At 43.2% G+C, this 12,416-nt stretch overlaps 1 pseudogene; it reads right to left on the reverse strand.

Moving 5' to 3' along the window:
• Positions 1-608: 608 nt before the first annotated feature.
• Positions 609-1,718, reverse strand: LOC147731243 (uncharacterized; annotated as a pseudogene).
• Positions 1,719-12,416: the final 10,698 nt, after the last annotated feature.

Genomic DNA, 12,416 nt, shown 5'->3' on the forward strand with positions numbered 1-12,416 from the left:
CGAGACCTTAATAGCGATTCGGTAAAAATCGCTAATATTTTAGCGATTTCTACCTACATTCAATTTAGCGAGACCTTAATGGCGATTTGGTAAAAATCGCTATTAAGGACTCACTAAATTGAATTTACCTACCTTGTGTTTAGAATGTAGTATCCCTTTCAGTTTTTGATTAGAAGCATATCTTTCTACCTTTGCTCAGGGAGTGGCTCATTACTGAACATACTGCATCATACGGTTTTTTCAGAGCTTGTGTTCTAATTTAGAACAAGACTCATAATCAGTGTCTATTTTTTCTCTAGTTTAGGACACTTTGGGGTAAAGAACAGAATTTCGTAGTTTTTTGTGTAACTCTGTGACGTCTAAGATACCGCAGCAGTGACAGGTCCAGAATTCCTTCATTCAGGAGATTCACAGACAATGTCTATGCCCGCTCTTTAGTGGTCGTCCATACTTGAGTTCTGACCATACTTTAAAATTCTGTTTATTTCAGGGTCCTGTCTTACATCCTTGCCCTGAAACTCGTTTTAGATCCTACTGCCCTTGCTTCAGGGTGGTACTGCACTGAACACACTTTACCATTGTATGGTATGCTTGGTTTTGACCTCCACTTAGTTCTCAGTCTCATAAGTTATCTCGCTGTCCTCACTCCAGTGCTTCCCAGTGCGTTTCTTCCGGTTTCTCTCGGCCATAAAAATGGCTGCCACCACAGTGACAAAGACGGTGAAAGTGATGACAAGGACGGTCACTGTTTCAGCGATGCAAAGCTGACTGTCCACGGAGGCCAGCGGAAGACCTCTCAGAACGGGGGGTTCGGAGCATGTCACATTCTCGTAGTCATCCAGGATGAGGCGCCGCACACTGTGCAGCTTGGAGAACACCCGCTGCAGGTCGCAGTCACAAAACCAGCGATTGTGGGCCAGCAGGATGTGGGTGCTGTGGGTCTGCAGCGTGAGGAACGTTTTGAATCGCACATGCTCTATTTGATTGTGTATCAGATTCAGGACGGTTAGGCTGTTCAAGGACGTGAAAACCCCTGAAGCAATGACTTTAATCTGGTTTCCTTCCAAGTTTAAAATCTCCAGGCACTGAAGTAAAGAAAAGAGCCCATTTTGTAGACTTGAGAGTTGGTTGTTTTGAAGCTGAAGCTGTCTCAGGCGGGTCAAGCTTCGAAATGCTCCTATTTCAATGTGTGAGATGTTGTTGCTACAAACATTGAGCTTCTGCAGGTTCTCCAAGTATTGCAGGCCCTTGTGATTCAGCATTTGCAACTTGTTGAAGGCCAGGCTGAGGTCCTTCAAGGACTCGAGGCCACTGGAGAACCGAATACCAAGGAACTCAATGTGGTTCTTGCTTAGGTCGAGCTTCTGCAGACTGTCCAGTGAGCTAAAGGTACCGTCCTTGATGGCCCGAATGTCGTTGTCGCAAATGAGGAGAACCTGTAACCTCCAAAGAGACTTCAAGGCACGATAAGGAATTAAATCTAGAGCGCTTCTGGATAAGTCTAGGAATTCGGTCTCTGGTGGGAAGCTTTGGATGCCGGTCCCGTTGGTTCCAGAGCAGTTCACAAACTTGAATTGGTCCTTGCATGTACAGAGCATCTGACACATGGACTGTAACTCCATTTCACCAAAGGCAAGATGTAGAAGGATACAGAGGATGTGATATCTGCATACATTCATACTGTTATCCAGCTATCTGCGATATCTGTTGATGAGAAATAGCAGAAATAAAGTTAATCCACATAAATATGAGAAGTTTTTAGTGTATCAAGAAGTAACAGTAACTATCATTGGCAATCCGAATACATCAGGCTTTTAACTGAAAATGCCTTTTCAGTCATTGATGAATTAAAAGACTCAGTAACTCCTCGTACTTGCACTCTGACACTCCTCCGTGCACTTGTGCATCGATTCATCTGCCCAATAACTGAGTTCTGCATTCACTTACTCAGATCCATAAAAACCACACACACACAAAGTCAATAAGTATACACAAGAAAAATTAGAAGAAAAAAAGACAAAAAAAGGAAAAAAATATCTGAACATGGTGGGCATCTGCTTTCAATGAAAAAAGAAAGTAAAAAAGGAAGCACAACAGTGGCTAGCTATCATCAAATGGTATAGGTATGGTCCATAGGCTATCCATATTTTTTACACCTTTAATTATATTTGCGAAACACACAAAAAGATCATCGTCGCCATTGTTGCATTCATAAAAGTACTTAATTAAGTAAATAGATCCAGAAGACGTTGGTATTCTTAAGTAGGTATTTATTGGTTGAAATAGGTAAAAAGGAAGGTAAGAAGGAGGAAGGAAGGAGGCCCCACCGGGAGCAGCATCCAGCTGCTCAGCCCACTCAATCAAACTGACCACACATTCAAACCATGCACACAGGAACATTCCAATGACATCACACACACAGGCTGAGCAGCAGGGAAAGAGATGATCAGGATATAACACAATGGTCTAGGCCAGCAGACCAGCTGTCATGTATAATATGGTGTCCCGGTGTAGGCCAGCAGACCAGCGGTCATATATGGAGTCTTGTATTACGATGAAACATGGCGTACCAAGAATTCAAGGCCAGTTAAACCTCCCACGAGATGCACAACGTTATTATGAAGTAAAGGCCAATCATGAAAAGGAGGAAACAAAAATCAGAAACAAGTCAATGTAACAATGACTGTGAACCATGGTTTGAAGTTCAGGAGTCAAACGGATATTAATACATAACATAACAGATAGGGGAGACCAAGAAGAAATTACCTCAAAAGACGGGCCCGATACAGGTTGATAAGTATATGTGTGCCTACTGGTAATTGGGCATATTTCAACTTCTGGCTAGCAGGCAGTCAAAATTCATACTGTAGCGATTCAAAGGGCTGAGGTCAAACTGCGGGGTAAATTGTTAACAGCCAGGATACCAACCTTCCACCAGAGCTCCCAGTATATGGTATGTCACCCACACATATTGTGGTGTTATGCCAGATAGATTCATGATTATGCGTTATTCATGGTGCATCACATGCTATTTCCGACGGTTGTAAGGCCGTGTAGTAGCGTTCTACGTATGAGAGGCTGAGGCCGCCTTGTCGCCTATGGGCCATTAGTTTGAGCTTGTCAACCTCGCCCAAGTGGCTCCCCAAATAAAGGCCTTAATCCCCCTGCCAATTGTCTGCATGAAAGATAAGTTGATCGAGAGTGATACCGTGCCGAGGACATATGTGAACCTCGGTACCACTATAATTTTGACTGCCTGTATTGTACCACAAAAGGACATGTGGAGTTGTGGTGATTTCACACAGTCTAGTTTGGCTCTGCAAATTAGTGGCTCAATATCGTCAGATACAATCTTTTCCAGTCTACTGTTGAGATAAATTATGAGGTATCAAAGTCGTTCTGGTGGTCTTCATTGGAAATCGATGCCATGGTTTTTACTCGTGGCATTGGTGAATCTTCATTTTCATTTCAGTTAACTTTATACCCAGATATATCATAAAAATCTGAAATGTTCGACATGAGTGCTGGAAGCGAGTGTTGGGGGTCTGTGAGCATAAGCAAGTTGTCATCTGCATACAACAGTATCTTGGAGGGACCTGAAGGGGTAGGCCCCCTGTAACCGAGGATCACTTGCAAACAACTGCTGCCAGTGGTTCCATTGCAAGTGGGAACAACAGGCGAACTAAATGGGACCCCTGGTATGTGCCACTCTGTGTAGGAAAGGCATTGGACAAGAAGCCCCAGAATCGGGATCTCTGTAAAGCCGTTTGAGATGACCCTTTTAAAGTGGGAGGCCAACATACAAGTCAGGGGTTTGATGTCTACATTAAGAAGGGATAACAGTAACTAACTGCTGCAAAGTTGGCCGGTCCTCACCTGGTTTAGGGATGACGGTGATTAACACCCTGTTAGATAGAGATGATAAACCACCAGTCTGTTCTGCCTTTTTGTATGGGTCATATAGAGTGTCCAGTATTTCCTGCTTTGTCCATCTATAACATTTTCCCAGAAAGCTATCCTTTCCTGGGGCTTTATTATGGGGAGGTCGGAGATGGGCTGGCTATCTCCTATTTTGTACTGTCTCCCTCCTACCATATTTTTTCATATATGGTAGTGGCAGGGTCTCAAAGAATCGGTCTTCTCGTTCTTTGTCCTCCATAATGTCGGGGTTGTATTGTACTGCCGTACATTGCGAACTCTGAGGCTATTTCCTGGTGACTTCTGATCAGGCAGCTTGTTTCAGTATGGTTGGCAGAAACTGCTGCAGCCGCCTCCCTTTGCTTCAGCTGGGCAGCCAACAGTCACCCTGCTTTCTCTCCCCATTTGTAATGATGTGCCTGGCGCTTAAAGAGTATCTATTCTGCCTTGATGCTATATAAGGTATTCACTTCCCTCTGGGCTGCTTTTCACTGCTGTCTCCCTGCCACAGTGGGATGCCTCGTGTATAACTGCGTCTTATTTCTAGTCTGGGACTCTAAAATCGTTTGTCGTTCTTATCTATGCTTATTTGCTATAGCTGCATTCTGCATTATTGAGCCCCTATTGGTAGCTTTGCTGCCGCTTATAGGGTTTGCGCCAAGGTCTTTGCAGGGGCGTAGCTAGAGCTCGTGGCGCCCGGGGCTACCCCTCAGAGTGCCGCCCCTCGGGGGGGTGGGAGGGGGGGGGCGGCTGCCGGGGAAAAGGACGGTGAGCACTTGAAAGATGTCAGAGTCTCCGAGAAGAGACACGTAGTATTGCTGCTAACAGTTACCTTGATCATGAAAGTTTCATTTAGTAATTTATAAAGTTTTATATAGCGCAAACTTGAACACGAAGGTTATCAGAGCGCTTTACAATTTGAGGCAAAGGTAACAAATCAGAACATTAGTCTAACATGGGGAATCTAATGGGCATTGAGATGTTTACTCCTCTCAAAATCGGAATGGTTGTTTGTTAGAAATGGGGGTCTCTAGTTAGCAATGGCTGGCCACTATCCAACTGGGGACCCTTCTTCCTAAGTCAGAGTAAGGGGGCTACACCCTTTGATAACCCCTACTCAACCCTGTGGTAACGTAGCATGAGCAGCTAGGCTTATCTCAGAGGCAGTGTGTAAAGCATTATGATCATACACAGTAACACAGTGAAGAACACTACAAAGGGACACAAGTAGTTATAAAAAAATACATATCTTTATGCATAGACTTAACACAAGACCAATAACCATAAAATGCAACAATACTGTAAACTAGGAATGCTCTTGAGATGATAGAAAAATAGTTCAAAGTGTGCAAAAATGCACATACATGACACGGTCAAAGGCTAGACAGTTGAATACACCGGTGACTGGCAGTACAAAAGAGAACACACAAGACTGCATGATCTATCTGGGGACTCAGAAAAACCACATGTGACATCCATCAGAGAGCTGTGTGAACAATTACCCCTCAGCACAAAGCAAACATGCACATACATGACACTGTTCAGGGATCCATCATCTACAGCTGACCATTAAATGACCATACATCATAGTCCCCCCATTAAAGCAGAACTAAACACAGCACAAAGGGGTCAGTCAGCTCCACCTTGCCAACACAGACTGGATAAACAGCCCACTCTGGTGGGCCAAAGGCAACAACCAGGGGTCGCGCCCTGTCATTACTTCTAAGCAGCAGCAACCAACTCCCGGGGAATGAAAAGTTGTGTGCTCTTGGGACACAAAACCATCTTGTAATAGTGCATCTCTCCTTCAGAGCAGCCTCAGCACAAAGAACACATAAGGTTAATATGACTTTATTCTTCAGTCTTGTAATAATATAAAAAATATTGTTTTAGTTTGCAGCCCCTCTTAATACACATCAAAATTACAACAAAAAATTCAAAATGATGTATGGGAAAGTAAATGAAAACACCATGTTGAATTTTCAAATAAAACTTAAATCCAAAATTTCGAAACTGTTATTTTTCTTGGTTTTCTATTAGCAAAATCATCGATGACATCATCAAAGTATAGTTCATCACTCAGTTCCTGTTCTATAGACAGTATGGCAAGATTTCTTAAACGCAAGGCACTCATTGTAGATCTTAAGTAATTCTTAATCAATTTCAATTTAGAAAAACTCCTTTCACAACTAGCAACACCTAGAGCAATTGTACGGAAAATTCCCAGTAGTATTACAATATTTGGAACAGAGTTCTCAAGACTGTATGTTAGTATAAACTGCAAAAGTTCAAGGGGACTGTCCTTCCATGTCTCTGTTTCGTCTTGCGTAGCAGCAACAGAAATAAAACTCTGAAGTCTTTTTCTCTCAACCAGGAACTCTTCCTCGTTAATGTCATCATGATAATGATTTAGTTGACATTCGTATTTATCATTCAAAAGATTTGATGGAGTAAGGATAGCATATTTTTCAGCAGTGGCATTCTGAACTGAAATTTCTTCAGCTGGAAATCCGGAAGGCCTCAATAAAGAGCATTGGCACAATCAAGCCGAGAGTTAATGAGAGTTTTCTGGGTCTTCAACGGCAAATATAGAAATTACGTTATGGATGTTAAAAGTCCAATGCACAAGCTCACAATACCCAACACCTGGGGGTGAAAATGGCAAGATTAGCAGACTTTCCCCCTAAATTGCACACAAATGAAGCCAGGCAGGTGAGGCCAGAATATGACTGGACCAGCAATCCAGCATTCACCATCCCATACTAGGTGAGGTGAACCAATTAAGAGGATCTCCATTTTATTGTCATTGCACTGAAGGTTTCTGGGCTGCATCCAATGGAAGACTGCTGTCAGACATGACTTAATTCTGCAAGGAAAACATTGGGGGCATTCCTCTCCAGGGCAAGAAGAAACTGAGTGTCTGATTATGGCAATTTATGATATTGATTTTGCATTTTGAGTTGCCCTTCTTTTCTTCTTCCCTTTCTTCTCTCTCTCTCTCTTTCTTTTTCTCTCCCCCTCCCATAAAACAAATACCTTTTAAGAAGCTTTTTTCCTTGGTATAGTTTATATATCCCTTTTTGGGATTGCAATGTATTTTGTTCAACTCTAATATCTTTTTACCTCTATGCATTGCCATCTTTCTTTGAAATGATGTTTTACTTAGCCTATTGTTTGTTCAAAAAAGCTTTTTAAACTTAAATAAGTACTTTTCATTGCAGTTCGATAACATGCCGCTATGTCCTCGAGTAATGTAACTGGGGCTCATGTAAGTGCTCCAAAACCTTCATGTCTAGCTCGCGCTATATAAAACTGCATAAAAAAAGGAAACTTCCCCGTTAAAGAACACTAGATGTTATACCACTCAGGATAATGTGCTGCATAGCTAAAACATATAAAAATCATAGGTGCGACCTATTGCATTGCAAATGCTTGTTTCATGTGCCATTGGCACCTGATTCTATGTTTAGAAAACATACATATCCACTTCTAAAACAGAAAACAAAATAGCTCAGTATCAAGGACCATCTAGTGGTATGCCATGAAAGCTGCAGCATTATTAATAACGAGGGCCAGCTTGTTTCAAATTCTGCAAAAGCACAGAGCCCTAAGAAGCAAGTTCAGATTTTATTAAATATAGAACAACAAAATGTCCCTTATGTGCCAAAGTAATGAGCACAAGTAGTTGTTTGAGAACTGATTTTATGAAATGACACAGGAGAAAAAACGTATTCACCACCTATACTGACCCTGAAGGTCTGATGTCTAACTTTTATGCAATTTTATCTGAGACGCAGAATGGGCCTGCGTGCCAGTGCTGTGCTCCCGGGTCCTCGGCCACCCTGTTCTCCGGGTATATTGACAGAGACTTGGTCTGATATCCCCTTGCTTTGTTGCAACGTGCAGAACAGGGATCCATGTACAAACGCATGACCTTGTGGAATGTCACACCTGTAAAATTGAAACAGATGTATGGTTCGACAGATGGGATATGCTGGAGGGGTTATGGGCAGGAGGGTGATTATATGCATAGGTGGTGGTGGTGCCCTAAGCTGACAGTTTTTTTGGAAAGAGATCCTCAGCAACATCAGAGGGGTGAATGGATCCCCACTGAAGACAAACCCTGCAGTCTTAATTTTGGTCTCAAACCTGTGGAAATGGCAGGCCTATCTAAGCCGTACTCACCAATAGTCACCAATATGTTATTGGCCCCAAAACAACGTTTAGCGCTGCAATGGAAGTCTTCAATCGTTCCCTCGATGCACAAATTAGCCTGCTCTGGACATTGATTGCTATGGAGAAACTGGCATGAAGACTTCTTGATATGGACCACAAATCTCATATACAATGAAAAACTCTTGCAGAGTATCTATTGGGCAGGGGTTTGGTCTATGATTGCCCTAGAACCATGAAGTCGTTCCGACTCTAAGTCTAGTGGGAGAGTCCCCAGAATGTGTTTTCAAAACCTGCACTTGAAGCGTAAGAAGATAACACGTTTGCAATACCACTGTTTTGTACACAAAACTGACCTATCTACCTGAGTAATTGTCCTCGGGTGGGAAGTTGAGGGAAGGGGGTGTTATTCTTGTATTTTGAAAATTCAATAAAACTTCATAGGAAAAAAAAGACAAAGGAAGTGAATACTCTGCAGTCTCTCGTATTGCCTTTTGTTTACACAGCACAATTAAAGTACACTACAATTCTCACATTCCTGCTTTTCTGAGTAGGAAGTAAAAAACACAAATGAAGGACCCCATCTACTATAAATAGGACTGAACTCGACTCTCTGACGTCCGACACGAGTCACCCGTGACCCACCTGAGACAGACTCTCTCTCTCACCTCAATTAGCTGTTTTCTTTTCTTTTATCGCTGGGCCTGGCCTGTCGCGCAGAGTGCCGCCCACAGAGAGACAGTAGTACTGAGTTGACAGACTGCAGTCTGCAGGAGTACTGTACTGTAGCACTAGTAGCAGCACAGGGGCCAGGCAAAAGGAATGGAATGGTGGTGGTCTCGGCAGGGCTGGGTCTCGGTGACGGTCTCCTCCACTCCACACTCCGGCTCAACACGACGGGAGGGGCTGGCTGGGGCGGGTGAGGTCAGGTGAGCGCGCAGCGCGTACCGCGTCACACTACGCTATGGTGCGGTGGCAAGAGGGCTGGCACAACATTTTTTACAGGACCGTCATTAGTTAAGGCTGTGCGCACCGCGCACGCTACCACTGATTGACGGCCCTATCTTCTGTTCTGAGCGAAGCTGGGAGGAGGTGGGGGGGGCCCCCCAACAAGGGTCGACTCGGCAGGCTGCACACTACACTAACAACACTATGATTCAAAAGTCGGGACTCGGGAGGGAAGTCAGTGGAACCGAGTCCGACCTTTATAAATGATTGTGTGGCTGTGCTTTGTTTCCTTAGTTTGCAGCGCTTATTGTGCTTACTGCTGGCTGGTTGCTTAATCATCCCGCACCGCCTGCCGCCCTACAACAACTCACTCTGACAGGGCCTGGCCTCCGCAGCCTCAACGGGCCTCGGCCAGCCCAGGCGGCCTCTCAGCCTCAGTCACTGTCAGTCAGTAGTGCAGTGCCGCCTCACAAAAGGTGCCGCCTGGGGTGGACCGCCCCCCCCCCGCCCTCCCTAGATACGCGGCTGCTCCTTCAGAGCAGCCTCAGCACAAAGAACACATAAGGTTAATATGACTTTATTCTTCAGTCTTGTAATAATATAAAAAATATTGTTTTAGTTTGCAGCCCCTCTTAATACACATCAAAGTTACAATAAAAAATTCAAAATGATGTATGGGAAAGTAAATGAAAACACCATGTTGAATTTTCAAATAAAACTTAAATCCAAAATTTCTAAACTGTTATTTTTCTTGCTTTTCTATTAGAAAAATCATCGATGACATCATCAAAGTCTAGTTCATCACTCAGTTGCTGTTCTACAGACAGTATGGCAAGATCTCTTAAACGTAAGGCACTCATTGTAGATCTTAGGTAATTCTAAATCAATTTCAATTTAGAAAAACTCCTTTCACAACTAGCAACACTTAGAGCAATTGTAAGGAAAATTCACAGTAGTATTGCAATATTTGGAACAGAGTTCTCAAGTCTGTATATTAGTATAAACTGCAAAAGTTCAAGGGGACTGTCCTTCCATGTTCTGTTTCGTCTTGCGTAGCAGCAACAGAAATAAAACTCTGAAGTCTTTTTCTCTCAACCAGGAACTCTTCCTCGTTAATGTCATCATGATAATGATTTAGTTGACATTCGTATTTATCATCCAAAAGATTTGATGGAGTAAGGATAGCATATTTTTCAGCAGTGGCATTCTGAACTGAAATTTCTTCCGCTGAAAATCCGGAAGGCCTCAATAAAGAGCATTGGCACAATCAAGCCGAGAGTTAATCAGAGTTTTCTGGGTCTTCAACAGCAAATATAGAAATTACGTTATGGATTTTAAAAGTCCAATGCACAAGCTCACAATACCCACCACCTGGGGGTGAAAATGGCAAGATTAGCAGCCTTTCCCCCTAAATTGCACACAAATGAAGCCAGGCAGGTGAGGCCAGAATATGACTGGACCAGCAATCCAGCATTCACCATCCCATACTAGGTGAGGTGAACCAATTAAGAGGATCTCCATTTTATTGTCATTGCACTGAAGGTTTCTGGGCTGCATCCAATGGAAGACTGCTGTCAGACATGACTAAATTCTGCAAGGAAAACATTGGGGGCATTCCTCTCCAGGGCAAGAAGAAACTGAGTGTCTGATTATGGCAATTTATGATATTGATTTTGCATTTTGAGTTGCCCTTCTTTTCTTCTTCCCTTTCTTCTCTCTCTCTCTCTTTCTTTTTCTCTCCCTCCTCCCATAAAACAAATACCTTTTAAGTAAGCATGGGCGGAAAATCCGTTTCGCTCGCGGATTTTGCGGATTTTCAGGAAATTCGCAATCCGTGAGATTCGCGAATCTCCCGCAAAATCCGCAAATCCGCGAGCAGCGGATTTTGCTCGCACTGCTCGCACTGTTCGCGTGAGTTCGCGTGAGTTCGCGCCCCGCGAATAAGTGCAAAATTGCAGAAATACGATTTTAGCAAACTGAAAGTAACTACTTACCAGGTTCAAAAGTTCAGGCTCATCATTAGTAGCCATTTCCTGTAGTGCTTGCTGAGGGGCCCCTCCAGAGTTCAGTTGCCAGTTGCAACTATTATGTGACCCTGCTCTGAACCTCAGAATAGTTACACATATGCCACAAAGGTCCTGAATTACAGCTAAGGGAGACAAGCAGGAGCCAGGCTGGCAGTTCAAATCCATTAATCAGCCCCTAATTCATTATTGTCAGTTGGGGCAGGGCAGGTGTTGTAACTAATTTTGCAACAATGAAAGCACTTAGCAAGTGCAAAAGTTCACTAATCAGGAAGCACTAAGGAAGCAGGTGCCAGCTAAAAAAATATTCTGTGACACATTAATCAGCCCCAAATTAATTCAGGTCACTTGAGGCAGGGAAGGTGTGCTTGCGTTGCCACAATAATGTACACTGACTGGACAACCAGAGGGTGCTGTGATGAAACAGAGGGTGGCATGGGTGGGCCAGAGGGTGGCATGAGTAGTCAGAGAGTGGCAGTGGTGGCAGAGAGTGGCAGTGATGAAGAAGAGTGTCCCAAACAGGCTGGACACGTAGAAACAACAAGTTCGCGAAACTTGCGACCCGACAGGTAAGTTCGCAATTTGCGACATTGTACAAAACCCTCGCGAACTGGAAGAAACCCGCGCAAACACACAAAAAAAAAAATCCGCAAATTCGCGAGAATTCGCGGATTTTGCGGATTGCGAGTTCGCAAATCCGCAAAATTCGCGAACGCGAGATTCGCAAAATTCGCCCATGCTTACTTTTAAGAAGCTTTTTTCCTTGGTATAGTTTATATATCCCTTTTGGGGATTGCAATGTATTTTGTTCAACTCTAATATCTTTTTACCTCTATGCATTGCCATCTTTCTTTGAAATGATGTTTTACTTAGCCTATTGTTTGTTCAAAAAACCTTTTTAAACTTAAATAAGTACTTTTCATTGCAGTTCGATAACATGCCGCTATGTCCTCGAGTAATGTAACTGGGGCTCATGTAAGTGCTCCAAAACCTTCATGTCTAGCTCGCGCTATATATAACTGCATAAAAAAAGGAAATTTCCCCGTTAAAGAACACTAGATGTCATACCACTCAGCATAATGTGCTGCATAGCTAAAACATATAAAGTCTCATAGGTGCGACCTATTGCATTGCAAATGCTTGTTTCATGTGCCATTGGCACCTGATTCTATGTTTAGAAAACATACATATCCACTTCTAAAACAGAAAACAAAATAGCTCAGTATCAAGGACCATCTAGTGGTATGCCATGAAAGCTGCAGCATTATTAATAACGAGGGCCAGCTTGTTTCAAATTCTGCAAAAGCACAGAGCCCTAAGAAGCAAGTTCAGATTTTATTAAATATAGAACAA

The sequence above is a fragment of the Lissotriton vulgaris genome, chromosome 2_1 (assembly GCF_964263255.1).
Source record: "Lissotriton vulgaris chromosome 2_1, aLisVul1.2, whole genome shotgun sequence".
NCBI lineage: Eukaryota > Metazoa > Chordata > Amphibia > Caudata > Salamandridae > Lissotriton > Lissotriton vulgaris.